This window comes from Giraffa tippelskirchi, chromosome 4 (genome assembly GCF_054371585.1).
Source record: "Giraffa tippelskirchi isolate mGirTip1 chromosome 4, T2T-mGirTip1v1.2.pri, whole genome shotgun sequence".
In the NCBI taxonomy this organism is placed as follows: Eukaryota; Metazoa; Chordata; class Mammalia; order Artiodactyla; family Giraffidae; genus Giraffa; species Giraffa tippelskirchi.
This window is the reverse complement of record NC_137278.1, coordinates 149,892,728-149,909,484: the sequence shown is the minus strand read 5'-3', so window position 1 is coordinate 149,909,484 and position 16,757 is coordinate 149,892,728. Positions and strand designations below refer to the sequence as shown.

Here is a 16,757-nt window from a genome sequence, read left to right as displayed (position 1 = left end):
ATTTCGTTTTTTTAAATTATTGATAATTTGATAAAATTTTTGTTTTATGGATTTTCTGTATTTTATTATCCATTTTCATTTCTGTTTCTGAGAATTGTCTGTTCTTGTTCTTTTCAGCACTAGAACCTGATTTTTCTTTAAAGCATTTCCTTTTTATTGCTAGTTCCTCATTATGTATAATTTGCAGTTAATCTTCCATGTCCTTGCACTAAACTATTGATTTTAGTTCAATTGTAGAGTCTCTCTTGTCCTTCTAAGTATAACTGTTCAGAGTTCTCATATTATCAGATTTTCGCTCTTGTCTATATTTACATAACTTTTTTTTTCATAAAATAGTGCAGGATTGGGTGAATTGCTTGAACTACCTTGAAAATCCCTGCTGCCCATTTTGTCCTGGAATGGGTCTCCTATCTAAGACTGTATCTGTTTCAGGTACTTTCAAATTCACAGCCACGAAGGTTGCTAAGCCAACATAGGTTTAGTGTTGAGAAGGTGACCTGTCTGCACAAAGGCCATGAATTCTTTGATACTATCCCACACTACTAAACATACCCTCTAAGATAGTCACTTGAGGGTTTCCTATATTTTGTTTCATTGTATACTTTCACATACAGTCTGTAAAACCTGATTTCCAGCCACCACCACTGCAATTTTACAACTGAAGAAAGAAATAATTTGGCAATGAAAATGACATAAGGGCCCTTTATGTCTACTTTTGAAACATCTGGCTTCTTTCCAAAAGCAATACCATTTAAAGCTCAAACTAATAGTATATTTAAACTAGAAAAAGTTATGTTAGAAAGAATGAGAGCCTTAGAAATAAATGGCCATAAGTATGGCTGTGTAACTTTGGGTAGGTTTCTTAACTAGCTGTGTAACTTCGGGTAGGTTTCTTAACTTCTCTGAGTTTCACTCTTCATTTGCAAAATGAAATAAATAATACCCAACTTGGCAGCTGTGAGAATTAAAAAGGTACATGTGCTACCATATGGAATCAAATTTTCCAATCAACTCACATGGATCAGAAATATCATCTAGTGTCATTTTGCTAACCATTCTAAGAATGCAAGCAATAAAGAGGCAAAGAGTGGTCTGGGGCAGACCATGTGGTTCTGAGTTCTTTCTTCCTGTGCTGAACCTGAACTCTCTGGCCCAGAAAAACAGATGAGGGCTCCAAGTTAGTTTTGGTAAGTTGATAATTTGATGCAATGAGCATTTTAGTTGGAAAACACCTTTATTCTATATGCCAGAGTATAATTTGGCCTATGTGATATTGTCCAAGGAGTCTTGTCTTATAAATCCATAGATTCTGGATTTATTTACTTCAAGTGATCTTTTAGTTAAGAACATCCTACTTAGAACATATTATCGTTAAGGACTCTTCCTCCTGGCAAACATCATCAGTCTCTTGATATGAAGTCCATTGAAAAGGGGACAAAATCAGTCAACTGCCTTCTTTTCCCTAGAGTAGTCTCTCAAACCTACCCCAGCTGCTGTAGAAGAAGTGTGTGCATCATACATAAGCTGCTTTAATGACTTCTTCCCAAAATATGCAAATCATTTGTCATAGTGCCTCACTCAAAGTACTTGCTCAGTAAACTCATATGAGATTTTGGAAGCTTACACCTATAAAATAGTCTTTAATGGAATGATTGATAATCTCAAGTCAATGACTGGTCAATTTAATTCCACCAAAAGTAATACAAATGTTCTTATAAATCACTTCTTCCTAACTGATAACTGAAATTATATACTTTGCTTAAGATATTTGCTATGATTAAACACTATGTTGAAAGAAATATCAATCATCTATAGCATGATAAACTCAGCTTATCAGCCCAATGATGAAAATTGACAAGTACACTGAATAACATAACACATTTTCTAGACTGGGAATTAATTAATTATTGCTCTCCAAGGGTGATAGAATTTTGAGTAATGATGACAGTCTTTGAAACCACTTCCTTAGGTGGCAAACCATCAGAGAGAATCTTGTAGAGGTGAGTAATCCAAGGCAAATTTATTAGACATAGTTTCTATTAGTGAACTCTGTTTCCTACACAGACGGGGATTCAGAAGCTTTCCTTAGAGAGTAGAAACTTTGTTGACATTCTTAAAAGATAGGTGAGTTTTCAAATTAGGAAGAAATGGGGAATCTGCTTCTAGCCTTCAAAGAGACATTATGAAGAACAGGTAGGCTCCAGGGAAAGAGTGTGTCTTGCCATCAAGGCCACACAGATGCTCAGTGAGACAGGGCTCAAATGCTAGATAAGATGAAATCAAGTTCTACTAGACCATGCTTATGCTATGCTGTGATGTGCTTAGTCATGTCCGATTCTTTGCAACCCGATGTACTGTAACCACAAGGGAAGGGCAGGATGGTGAACATTGTAGACCTACTTGGGTAAAAGGAGGGTGAGTTGAGGTGGCAGGATAGATACAGCCACCCACAAGGTGAAGAGACTCCGTCATTGCTGTGCTATCTTCTGCCAAGTCTGACCCTTTCAAGCAGTAGTTCCCAAACTTATGTTCATCAGAATCAGCTGGGAAACCTGGTAATATGCAAGTTCTCAGGAGCAACCTTCAAGTATTTAATTAAATGGATGATTCAAATGGAGCCTCAGAATTTGCATTTCAACATGCAACTAATTTTTCTGATGAGATGGCCTAAGAAACACATTTTAAGTGTTATCCTCTTGAATGATAACTCTTCCCAGAGACTTCCAGTTATACCAGAATTCAACCAGTGTCTCATTTATTTAAAAGTTCATCCTTACCTGACATGTCATCTTTATTACATACTAAATTCTCATGTGTACTCAGGTCTGTTCATGGATATTCTGTTCTCTCCTATGTGCTATTCTATCTACATCCCACGCTGTGGTAACTATGGAGGTTTTATAATGCATGTTAGTGATACCTTCACTGTTCTTCCAAGAGATTTTCTGGCTGATATTTCTTGTTTCAATTTCTATATGAACTTGAGAATCCATTTGTTTTTTCCTTAATCATTCCTTCTCTTCCTCTCTCTCTTTCTCCTTCCCTTATTTCTTTTTAAATCCTTCATATGGAGTGTGTTAATCTTCTTGGTCTCATGCTCACATTAGTCCAAGTTCTGACTCAGTAAAGGGAGAAAGAAAAAATTCGAAAAGCCGTTATTCTACTTGTCAGTCAGGAGAAAAGTATCTCAAAGGACACAAACTACTAATGTTTTAATGAGGGCTGAATTTATTTACCTTAGTACTCAAATTTTTATGATTTTGAGTCTTTTTCTTCAAAAGCATGGTGTATTAAAAATCTTGTTGTGTGCACACGTGTGTTTGTGTTCTTTAGGAATATTTTCATGTTTTTCTTATAAAGGTTTTATACAGTTCTTAGAAAATTTGTGTCCAAATATCTTATCATCTTGTTTCCATTTTAGATGAGATTTTCTTTTATTACATCTTTCATTTCTTTGTTACTTGTATTTCTGATGTACATTAACGACTGCATATTAATTTTATCCCACCATTTCTTGCTGAAACCTCGTTTTACTTATAGTAGTTTTTCAGTTGAATCTTCCAGAATTGTCAGATTTACAATCAAAATATCTAGAAAGGTAATAATATTACTTATCCAAGTTTCATGACTATAATTTACCCACTTCTTTAAATTGCATTGGCTAATCATTTCTATATTAAGATGTAATCATGTTAAGAAATTGTTCATTTTATTGTGTTGTTATTAGAATGGGTTTTGGATATTGTTAAAAGTAATTTAAAAATCTATGGAGAAGATCATTTAATACTTCTTATATGTAATATCAATTTGTATGATAAATGTATTTCTATACTTAAGTTGTGTCTGACTCTTTGTGACCCCATGGGCTATACAGTCCATGGAATTCTCCAGGCAAGAATACTGGAGTGGGTAGCCTTTCCCTTCTCCAGGGGATCTTCCCAACCCAGGGATCGAACCCAGGTCTCCCGCATTGCAGGCGGATTCTTTACCAGCTGAGCCACCAGGGAAGCCCACCCGTGTGGGGCCACCCAAGATGGATGGGTCATGGTGGAGAGGTCTGACAGAATGTGGTCCACTGGAGAAGGGCATGGCAAACCACTTCAGTATTCTTGCCTTGAGAACCCCATGAACAGTATGAAAAGGCAAAAGGATAGGACACTGAAAGATGAACTCCCCAGGTCAGTAGGTGCCCAATATGCTAATGGAGATCAGTGGAGAAATAACTCCAGAAAGAATGATGGGATGGAGCCAAAGCAAAAACGGTACCCAACTGTTGATGTGACAGGTGATAGACGCAAAGTCCGATGCTGTAAAGAGCAATATTGCATAGGAACCTGGAATGTTAGGTCCATGAATGAAGGCAAATTGGAAGTGGTAAAACAGGAGATGGCAAGAGTGAACGTCGACATTCTAGGAATTGGTGAACTAAGATGGACTGGAATGGGTGAATTTAACTCAGATGACCATTATATCTACTACCGTGGGCAAGAATCCCTTAGAAGAAATGGAGTAGCCATCATGGTCAACAAAAGAGTCCAAAATGCAGTACTTGGATGCAATCTCTAAAACGATAGAATGATCTCTGTTCGTTTCCAAGGCAATTCAATGTCACGGTAATCCAAGTCTATGCCCCGACCAGTAACACTGAAGAAGCTGAAGTTGAACGGTTCTATGAAGACCTACAAGACCTTCTAGAACTAACACCCAAAAAAGATGTCCTTTTCATTATAGGGGACTGGAATGCAAAAGTAGGAAGTCAAGAAACACCTGGCGTAACAGGCAAGTTTGGCCTTGGAGTACAGAATGAAGCAGGGCAAAGGCTAATAGAGTTTTGCCACGAGAACGCACTGGTAATAGCAAACACCCTATTCCAACAACACACGAGAAGACTCTACACGTGGACATCACCAGATGGTCAACACCGAAATCAGATTGATTATATTCTTTGCAGCCAAAGATGGAGAAGCTCTATACAGTCAGCAAAAACAAGACCGGGAGCAGACTGTGGCTCAGATCATGAACTGCTTATTGCCAAATTCAGACTTAAATTGAAGAAAGTAGGGAAAACCACTAGACCATTCAGGTATGACCTAGATCAAATCCCTTATGAGTATACAGTGGAAGTGAGAAATAGATTTAAGGGACTAGACCTGATAGACAAGAGTGCCTGATGAACTATGGACAGAGGTTCATGACATTGTACAGGAGACAGGGATCAAGAAAATCCCCATGGAAAAGAAATGCAAAAAAGCAAAATGGCTGTCTGAGGAGGCCTTACAGATAGCTGGGAAGAGAAGAGAAGCGAAAAGCAAAGGAGAAAAGGAAAGCTATTTCCATCTGAATGCAGAGTTCCAAAGAATAGCAAGGAGAGATAAGAAATCCTTCCTCAGCGATCAGTGCAAAGAAATAGAGGAAAACAACAGATTGGGAAAGACTAGAGATCTCTTCAAGAAAATTAGAGATACCAAAGGAACATTTCATGCAAAGATAGGCTCGATAAAGGACAGAAATGGTATGGACCTAACAGAAGCAGAAGATATTAAGAAGAGGTGGCAAGAATACACAGAAGAACTGTACAAAAAAGATCTTCATGACCCAGATAATCACAATGGTGTGATCACTCACCTAGAGCCAGACATCCTGGAATGTGAAGTCAAGTGGGCCTTAGAAAGCATCACTACGAACAAAGCTAGTGGAGGTGATGGAATTCCAGTTGAGCTATTTCAAATCCTCAAAGGTGATGCTGTGAAAGTGCTACACTCGATATGCCAGCAAATTTGGAAAACTCAGCAGTGGCCACAGGACTGGAAAAGGTCAGTTTTTGTTCCAATCCCAAAGAAAGACAATGCCAAAGAATGCTCAAACTACCGCACAATTGCATTCATCTCACACACCAGTAAAGTAATGCTCAAATTTCTCCAAGCCAGGCTTCAGCAATACGTGAACCGTGAACTTCCAGATGTTCAAGCTGGTTTTCGAAAAGGCAGAGGAACCAGAGATCAAATTGCCAATATCCGCTGGATCATCGAAAAAGCAAGAGAGTTCCAGAAAAACATCTATTTCTGCTTCATTGACTATGCCAAAGCCTTTGGCTGTGTGGATCACAATAAACTGTGGAAAATTCTGAAAGAGATGGGAATACCAGACCACCTGACCTGTCTCTTGAGAAACCTGTATGCAGGTCAAGAAGCAACAGTTAGAACTGGACATGGAACAACAGACTGGTTCCAAATAGGAAAAGGAGTACGTCAAGGCTGTATATTGTCACCCTGCTTATTTAACTTATATGCAGAGTACATCATGAGAAACGCTGGGCTGGAAGAAACACAAGCTGGAATCAAGATTGCCGGGAGAAATATCAATAACCTCAGATATGCGGATGACACCACCCTTATGGCAGAAAGTGAAGAAGAACTAAAGAGCCTCTTGATGAAGGTGAAGGAGGAGAGTGAAAAAGTTGGCTTAAAGCACAACATTCAGGAAACTAAGATCATGGCATCTGGTCCCATCACTCCATGGGAAATAGTTGGGGAAACAGTGGAAACAGTGTCAGACTTTATTTTTTTGGGCTCCAGAATCACTGCTGATGGTGACTGCAGCCATGAAATTAAAAGACACTTACTCCTTGGCAGGAAGGTTATGGCCAACCTAGATAGCATATTTAAAAGCAGAGACGTTACTTTGCCAACAAAAGTCCGTCTAGTCAAGGCTATGGTTTTTCCAGTGGTCATGTATGGATGTGAGAGTTGGACAGTGAAGAAAGCTGAGCACCGCAGAATTGATGCTTTTGAACTGTGGTGTTGGAGAAGACTCTTGAGAGTCCCTTGGACTGCAAGGAGATCCAATCAGTCCATCCTAAGGGAGATCAATCCTGGGTGTTCATTGGAAGGTCTCCAATACTTTGGCCACCTCATGAGAAGGGTTGACTCATTGGAAAAAACCCTAATGCTGGGTAGGATTGGGGGCGGGAGGAGAAGGGGACGACAGAGGATGAGATGGTTGGATGGCATCACCGACTCGATGAACATGGGTTTGGGTAGACTCTGGGAGTTGGTGATGGACAGGGAGGCCTGGCGTACTGCAATTCATGGGGTCGCAGAGAGTCGGACACGACTGAGCGACTGAACTGAACTGAACTGAATACTTAAGTATTTCTGGAATAACCCCTGTTTGGTCACAATATATTGTGGTTAGTTTTTTAAGGTGATGCTGAATTCTGTTTGCTAACATTTTACTTAAGATTCAGCCTTATACTCATAAATAAGTTATAATGTAATTTTAAAAAATCTAGCAAAGTTTTAGAGTAATTAGACTCAGACCATAGTTCCTTTCCTCCAACCCCCCAACCTCCCACTCATATTTCTCTCTTAGTTTCCCATACTTTGAGTCTACCTCTCTGTTACCAAAATATCAACTTGGCCTTGACCTAGTCCCTTGACCAACCTAAATTCTACCACTTACATATGTGTTTTAGGACCTTCGTGTTTGTCTTTGTATAGACTTCCTTTTTTCTCACCCATTTGATGGTCATCATGTGGTTGATTTCTGTTCCAGTTTCCTGATCCTATTTGGATTAAATTGCAAATAATTCCTGTTTGTCTTCTTCCACCTTCTGGATTTAACTTACTTTCCCCACCCCACAATCCTCCACTCCACCAGAGACCATCTGGGAAAATTTGAAAGCTTAAATATTAATTACTTTTGCGGTGTGTGTATAAGTCGTTGAGTCGTGTCCAACTCTTTGCGACCCCGTGGACTGTAGCCCACTATGCGCCTCTGCTGCTGCTGCTAAGTCGCTTCAGTCGTGTCCAACTCTGCGTGACCCCGTAGACGGTAGCCCACCAGGCTCCCTCGTCCCTGGGATTCTCCAGGCAAGAACAGTGGAGTGGGTTGCCGTTTCTTTCTCCAATACATGAAAGTGAAAAGTGAAAGTGCCCCCATGGACTGCAGCCTACCAGGCTCCTCCGTCCGTGGGATTTTCCAGGCAAGAGTACTGGAGTGGGTTACCATTCTCTTCTCCAGGGCATCTTTCCAACCCAGGTAGAGAACCTGGGTTTCCCACATTGCAAGCAGATTCTTTACCATCTGCACCACCTGGGAAGCCCAATTACTTCTGCTGGTGGGTATTAAACAAATAGTCCTTTACTGCCCCCTTGAGGGCTTTGGCTACCACATACACTGTGACCCCTCTTGCCTGGAGAGGTGTTTACTTGGGCCACTTTCCCCTAAACAAGCTCTAGGTAAAAAGAATGGTCTGCACTGAGAGCTTTAGAAAAGATAAAGATGACGTCTTTCTCCCCCTCAAAGAACTTATAAGCTAGATGGACAGAAAAGAAGGACAGAGAGTGTCTATGTGCATGAAAGAGGTAGTGAGGGAGGGTGTTGCTAATCAAGCACAAGCATTAGTACAAAGATAGCCATGTGTCCAGGCCCAAGGGAGTGGCATTAAAGATTGTGATAGTAGCTGAGAAAAGGGAATACAGAGGTCACTTTGACAGTGATGGGAGACTTCATGGAGGGCATGCTTCAGAGCTGGTCTTTGAAGGGTAAAAGACATGGATGGCCCAGGAGGAAAGGCTCTCTTGTAGGAAGAAGTAGCATATGTGCAACGATCAGAGACAGAAATATGTGAAGCACGGAAAGGGGATATTTGGGCTAGTGAAGATGAGAGTCGCTTAGTCGTGTCTGACTCTTTGCGACCCAATGGACTGTAGCCTGCCAGGCTCCTCTATCCATGGAATTCTCCAGGCAAGAAGACTGGAGTGGGTAGTTGTTCTCTACTCCAGGGGATCTTCCCAACCCATGGATCAAACCCAGGTCTCCTGCATTGCAGACGGATTCTTTACCACTGAGCCACCAGGGAAGCCTTGGTGAATAAACCCTTTAATTTCACAATAAAAAAGTCAAAACCATTCTACCACCTATGTGATATGAATATGCTATATACTACACACACACACACACACACACACACACAGAAGGGCACACACACACACACACACACAGAAGGGCATTCCCTAATGGCTCAGACAGTAAGAATCTGCCTGCAATGTGAGAGACTCGAGTTCTATCCCTGGGTTGGGAAGATCCCCTGGAGAAGGGAATGGCTACCCACTCCAGTATTCTTGCCTGGAGAATTCCATGGACAGAGGTCCCTGGTGAGTTACAGTCGAACGGGGCAAAGAGCCAGACATGACTGAATGACTAACGCTTTTTTCCTTCCTTCCTTTCTTTATATATACATATACATATACATATATATATATATATATATGAGGCATTATTTTAATTACTTAAGATCTAATATTTTATAAGGTGTTTTTAGTTTGGTTTGCTGATAGAAAATTAAAATATGTAGGTTTAAGGTGTAGCAACTTATCCCAAATGTTTATATAAATTACTGATTCAGCTTGCAATCAGAATTGTATTTTCATCTTCCCATGCCTTTTTCTTCATATTATCTCACAGTCTTCCAACAAGTTATTAATTCAGTAATCTTCAGTCCACTTAATAGGATATTTTTATATATCCATGTTCAAAGATGTTTTCAGCTTCATCAGGAGTTTTGATTTCATTACTCTGGGTGAGGATGGCATATGTCTTCAATTTCATTAACATGTTTTGAATTTGTTTCCTTAAAGCCTAAAATAAGATCAACAAAGAAAAAAAGATACTTAAGGGAGCCCAGCAGTAATCCCAATCTGGCAGAACATAAACTTTTAGTAGAACTATTCTTCAGTTTGCACTGCCTGATTAGAGAAAGAGGGAAAATAACCACTCATTAATCATGTACTGTGTACCAGATGCTTTGTTTTCAATGCCTCATTTAACCCTGAGAACCCTGAAAAGTAGACAGTGTTTTTATCTGGTTTACTCAAGAGGAAGAGGTGTAGAGAAATCAATATTTCCTTAATTCTCCCGGATCATATCTAACAAGTGGTAAATCTGGGAATGTAGGTAACTTTGGTTCAGTCCTCATGCTCTTTGCTCTATAACTTGCCATCAAACACAAGGGCCTCAATTTGAGGACCATATCAAGCCATTTGGTTGGTGTTTGGCTTCAAAGAGGATATGGGAAGTCTTAGTGGCCTAAGACTCAGTTTCCATAGTCCCTGAAAAGAAATGAAGAAGTTAACTAAGAACAGAGCACCCACCGGTTAGTAGCTGCGTTAAGGGAGGCCTTCCTGTAGCAGAGGGCTGCCCCCAGACAAGGTTTTGCTGGAGGATGAAGCTGCATCTCAGGGGATAGAGAGAGCCACGGCAGTAGTAACTGTGTCACAGTGGGAAGCATAACTGTGACCAATGCATGTCACCAGGACATGTGTGACCAGATGTCATCATGGCACGCGGACAGACATGAATGGACGCAGAGGTGAAAGACTGAGAGAGAAGACATCTCAGGGGAGGCCAGTGAATACTGAGGACACACTGTCTCCACTGCCATGATGCTGCATGAACTTTTTCTTGCCTCTGGTACCCTGGGAAGGAAGAAGGGAGGAGGGAGGAGAAGAAGGATCCCCTTAAGGGGAAATTTGATGTTGCAAATGAGCCAGTTTAAATTCTCAATTGATAGCACAGTCATATGAAAGAGACTGTTTTCAAACCAAAGATCAAGCTTCCTTGGCAACATGATTTTTGTTACAAAACACAAATGTGGGCATGAACGAGAAGAATTTAATCCCAGAGAAATATGGCCAGGTGATTTGTGTCTATACATTTAGAACCCATGATGTAAGCATTATTGTTGCCATTTCATAGACCAGGAAATTAAGACTCAGAGAAGTTACATGCCTTCTCTGTAGAACACAGCAGAGAACAAGAAAATGGCAAAATAGAGGATTTATCAGACACCCATTTGCTCAAAGGCTCCTTCTCTTTCCACCTCAGTAAGGCCTGACTTCTAGTGAAGAAATGGTAAAGTAGTGCCTCTGTTTTTACAGCCAGCATTCTGTGGTGTGGGTCTTGTTTGATTTCTGGAGGGCGCCTACACAAGATACATCATGAATATATTCACAGCAGCACGTCTAGTGTTGCTGAAATTTCATGCAAGAACAACACATTCCCTACAATTGTTATATTTGATGACTACTTAGTGAACAAGAACATCTCCTTGAAAATGAGTGTCAGTCCTGTTAAGATATAATTATTCTCTTCTGTTCAGGAAAGAACAGAAATTCGTCAAATACAGCTTAATTTTTTGAGTCAGAAGTTAACACAAAGCACCCTGTTATGAGTGCCCTTGTTTTCACAAAGCTGAATCTCAGCAAATAAAAACACAATCCTCGTGCAGTATAGTTTCTTCCTCTACTCGGGGTAAAGGCAAACTACCCAGCAGTGTGCCTAAATCAGTACACAGTGCTACTCCAATCCTAACAATTCCCAGCTCTTCTGATTTTTGCCTCCAATGAAGATGGAGTGGGCATATGAGGGTGGGCTTACTTCCAGCTCTGTGCCAGTGATCCCAGGAAAGGACAGAATGAGCTTTTTTGCCATTCTATCTGTACGCCCTCCCCCTCCTCTTATCTACCTTGCCCCCTTCCCAATACCGTAAGTCAGATCCTGCTAACCACAGCATTTATCGCACAGAAGGAGGGATATGGTCATAAAGAACAGCAAAAGTTTTACTTAAAAGGTGACTATATACATTCTTTATGTTTCTGGAAGAATCCATATTACATGTTTCTATCCTGGGATATACTCATAGTTACATTTGTTCTCATCAATGCATGTATCCTACTCAGTGGTTTCCCTATCATAGTATTTTGGAAGGATCTATTTCATCAGTTTCTAATGAAGCTGAAAGCAAATTTATATTATTTCTAGTAAAACTATATCCCTTTCCCATACATGGGTTGATGTATGGAGTGTCCCAGGCAGGTCAAATATTTTAGTGAGCTTCAGCTAAACTCCTTTAACTATTTGTTCAGCATTACTGTAGATGTCGGAATGAGTGCCGTTTAGGTGGGAAGACAGAGAAGTGGTGCTGCTAGTGGGACAGGAATTAGCATCTGCTTTACTGAGCAGCTCGGTTCCGGTTCCAAATCGGCATACCTACTCAGCAAAGCAAAAGGTGGGCAGTTAACGATGGAAGAAATGACAATCTGTCTTGACAGCAATCAGACTGCAATGTTCCTGACAAAATTTGATGTTTCCAACCAGATGCAAACAAGGCCAACATAATCAATGTCACTAACAAGAAAAAGAAAAAAACACAGTTCCTAATGGAACATAGGCAAGGCTGAGAAGCAACCATAAAAATTACTAACAGCCCCTTTGAGCAGTTTTTGCTTCCTTATCAATGATGACCTGAGCCCCACTCTAATCTTGTTTCCTGTGGATCAAAAGTTTTGATATAACCAATCACTAGATTGTCCGTATTTCTTGACAGCATCCACATCAGAACTGGCCCTTGATTTCCTAATCTTTCAGAGTCGTACACCACAGGCCCAAACCTTCTAAGAGGCCCCACTCAAATGTTCCTTCCTCAGATGCCTAAAATTTCTCTGGCTAAGGTCTCCTCTGCTGCATCAAGTTAATAAATCTGAGACATAAATTTATGAATACTGGTGTATTCCTACTGGTCTTTGACTGGTGGGTTTGACTGTGCCCATCAAAATAGAAATTCAACAGTCCCTTTAGGATCTGATTTCCTAAGGCTTCTCTTCTCTACAAGGATTTTGTCCTAGATCATGTACTCTTTGTGAGAAGAGTTCTAGTGAATACAATTATCTCTCTCTCTTCGTATTTCTAGGAAAATATTTTTGATCCTTAGAGATGAGAACCTTGGGCAATTTCATAGTTTCTCTAACCCCCACAGTTCCCCTTCTTCTACTATCCTGGCATTATCCATGGACAACAACCCATAGTTACGGATTTGAGAGAGAAACTGTTCAGTGGATGACACAGTCATTCCAAAATGTGACAATGACTCACGGTAGACTGCAGTTTCACAGTGACTTGATTGTGCTAGATTTTCTGTTGGCAGTTCTTATTTGTTCTGTCTTATTATTGCAAGTATTAGAAACCCAAAAACCACTTTTCTCACAATTGGTCGACCACAGTGTTCCTCATTCAATGTTGCTGATAAGAGGCACTCATCCTAACTTAGAAGGCAAAAGAAAGTTAGAAAAAATAATTATTTCTTTCTGGCACTGGCAGGCAGACATGAATGCTGCTTTGGCAGGCAGTTATAAGATTTTGAAGTGGCCTTGCCATTCTCTTATAACTCACCTGTTTTAATGCTGTGTCCAATCACTGTTGGTAGTTTTCTGTAATTTCTGCAACTTTCTGATTCTCTGGAAGCTGGTGGAAGTTGTCCCTGACACTTGTTCTTTCAGAACTTGTGATGATATTGTAAGCACCTAATATTAAGTCTCATCATCATTGAAATCCTAGAATGGGTCTCTTTTCCTGACCCAAACTTCCTGATTGAAAGGCCAAATAAGGTGCAGGCAGTCAAATCTTGAATCTCCATTTATCTTTCTTAGTAATCTAGAGGCACTTCCTTAACTTTCTCAGTTTTTCATCTGTATAATGAAATAAAGATATGCAGGGGTTAGACTAGATACCCACTACGCCATACTGGAGTACTAGGATTTGATGCTTCCACAATCTAAGTTATCTTGCTGCATATCATGGTCAATACCTAGGAGTGTGACATAATGCAGAGGCACATATGTCCAACATGGCAATAAGAAACACAATCAGCCCCTTCTTAGATCTCATGCAAAGCACTGTGGAGAATCTCAGAAGACCACCTCATCCAGTAGAGAGTAAATCTGCGATACAAAATGGAATCCATAAATACTGGAACATAAGCACTTTACATCTCCACTTTCATGTTTTCATTTTCAGTGGGTAACTTTCCTTTTAGACAGTTATATACATTTAATTTTTGCCTCCAAAAGTTCTACCTAAGAGTTTCTGACCTCAACTATTATACTAATATCATTAGATATTAAAGAAGTTGCACCTGGCTAGCTGTTGCCAACTAAGGGAGTGTAAGCAATCTAGGAGAGTATTAGAATAAGTTTTCTAAAAATGAAAAAAATGAGGAAACTTTCTGGGTTAAACAGAACCACTCTTGAGGATTTTTGTGCTCTTGATGAAATTTTGCTACTGTAGGTCAGTTTTTATTCCTTGGTTGTTTGTTTGAAAAGTTATATTTGATCCCTGTGAAATTAATCACTGATTTGCTATCTGGATAAACACTGAAAAAACACTCCATAATAGACTATGGGAAATTATTAACCTCTCAGCTAAATTTAGACTTCCCTGGTGGCTCAGATAGTAAAGTGTCTGTCTACAATGCAGGAGACCTGTGTTCGATCCCTGGGTGGGGAAGATCTCCTGGAAAAGGAAATGGCAACCCACTCCAGTATTCTTGCCTGGAAATTCCCATGGACGGAAGAGCCTGGTAGGCTACAGTCCATGGGGTCGCAAAGAGTCAGACATGACTTCACTTTCACTTTTCAGCTAAATTTCTAGAAGAAATTCAGCTAAGAACTTGAGAGAATTTTCAAAATTTTGTATTAACGAGAGAGATTTTACTCTTAACAGAAGATGGAAGTCGTGTTGGGAGAGAATTTACCTGGAGACAAGGGGTTTCCTCAGTGGCTCAGTGGTAAAGTATCTGCCTGCCAAGCAGGAGACACAGATTTGATCCCTGGGTCAGGAAGATCCCCCTGGAGAAGGAAATGGCAACTCACTCCAGTATTCTTGCCTGGGAAATCCCATGGACAGAGGAGCCTGGCAGGCCGTTGTGCATGGGGTTGCAACGAGTTGGGCACGACTTAGCAACAAACAACAAGATTCGAGTACTGAAAAGTAAAGGGCTCCCCTAGGGGACCTTGCCCGTGGATATAGTCCAAAAAAAGTGCCTGCAAGCTGGGCTACTGAAATCCCTGGGGGTGTGGGGAAGCTTTCCAAAGGATTTGTGGTCGTGTATAGTTTATGATAAACCAATTCCAGATATTCAACTTTTATACTTTTGTAAGTACTTTCAACTATCATAGGTACATTTTTCTAGAGATGACCTGCATGAGAATCCTCCTCTTGTTGGAGGAGTGACTAGATTTTCCTTTCTTACCTCTTTCCATGATTGCCCTCATCCTAATTTATAAAAGACACACTTCTCACCCATGCCTAATGTTAATGAGCTGTACTACTCTATAGCATCCGGAAAAAAAAAAAAAAAAGTCACCTGGAAATAGCAACATTTGGTTTTTTTAGAAAAGGAATGACTGTAAAAATTAGATAACAAATATTTTTGTGAGGACACAGTATTTTTTTCTCAATAAAATTTAAGAAGGACCTAGCCAAGTGGTGAGCTGAGAGATTGTTTAAAACTAATTTTTGCTAGTAGGTTAAAATGTGATTTTTGTCATGTAAGTCAAAATATTTTTAAAAATTCAAGTGCAAATCACACACAAAATTCCTCATTTCAATCCATTTCTTTTCTTGAATAAACTTTCTCAATGCTTACAAAAGTGAAATAGTACAGAAGAATTAATGCTGAATCCTATCTTATTTGATCAATAAGTAACATCAAAAAAACATGAAACTATTAAGAAAACATTTATTATTTATAATAGTATACTTAAGGGGGTTTTCTGATAAATTTTTATTGTAGTTAGTAATTATTGAAGTATGTAATGTATTTCATGATCAATTTTGTGCTAAAAATAATTAAAGTCCAACTGAGAATAAATTTTATAAAGTAATAAAATTTTAAAACATTTAATCACAATTTATATTATACATAAGTATTTGTAAGGAAGTATGATGGAGTAATTAATAAAAAAATTTCAGACATAAACACATATTAAATGAAATTCTTTGGAGGAAATAGCATTGAAATAATGTTCAGTGAGAAAAATGAACAATATAAAATTTCTGACTCCTTCAGAATTTATTCATGTATTCTTAGAATGGGTTACGGTCAACATCCACTTTGTTGGTTGATTAGATTTCACTGGCTGAACTTGTGATGTAACAACTTTATTTTAAAATGTCCATCTTTGCAATTCATAGGGATTATATCCATTGCAATTATTTAACCATAGCAAACAAACTCAGCTATCAATTTAAAAATATGAGTAACTGCCCTTTTTCCAAAAATCTCTGAGAGTGAACACAAACTAAAACTTGATGAGTATCTGTAAATCTTGCTTATACCTGCCCATAGGGAAAAGCTGCTGCAAATCCATTCAGAAGGCAAAAATTTCCTTTTTAAGCATCAACAGTCTTGATTATAGGTTAAGTATAATAATATCTCTTTGCTGGAGATAATAATATTGTAAATCCAGTGTATTTTTTCCCTAATTGAACTCTTCTCTTTTCCTCAAGTTCATGTCTAACTTAAGCTTTATGTTTAACTTGAATTTCTTCCTGTGTCAGTTCCTGCTTGGAACTCGGGACACTGACTCAAGCTTTTATACCATACACCCTTCTTACATCTTCCAGGTGGAGCTGGCATACTGTACTGTGACCTAGGCTTTCCTTCAAGACTCTTGATAACTTCTCACCTTCCTTATAAAAGCTGATGTGTTCTCTGGCCTGTGTTCAAGCTAAATTGTTCTGCCCACCATTGTTCTGGCTCCAGTCACAATCCTGACCCCACTGAGATGTCTGGTTTTATAACTGCCAAAAATACTTGGACCTGGGGTTACAAAAAGTAGCTGACAGTAGCTGTAGATTGATGAGAGAGATACTGCATTATAAATTTGTCTTTGCTTTACAATCCACTTTATATAAAT

General features: G+C 39.4%; 2 long non-coding RNA genes across 4 annotated transcripts in view; one reads left to right on the top strand and one right to left on the bottom strand.

The window, feature by feature from the left end:
- Positions 1 to 16,757, top strand: part of LOC145545141 (uncharacterized) — a 523,562-nt gene that overhangs the window by 322,931 nt on the left and 183,874 nt on the right. The gene's annotated exons all lie outside the window — the stretch shown is intronic.
- Positions 9,411 to 10,241, bottom strand: LOC145546048 (uncharacterized). Its single transcript, XR_014082447.1, has 2 exons — positions 10,155 to 10,241; positions 9,411 to 9,642 (listed from the first exon to the last, which is right to left on the bottom strand). It is a non-coding gene; the product is annotated as an uncharacterized LOC145546048 (long non-coding RNA).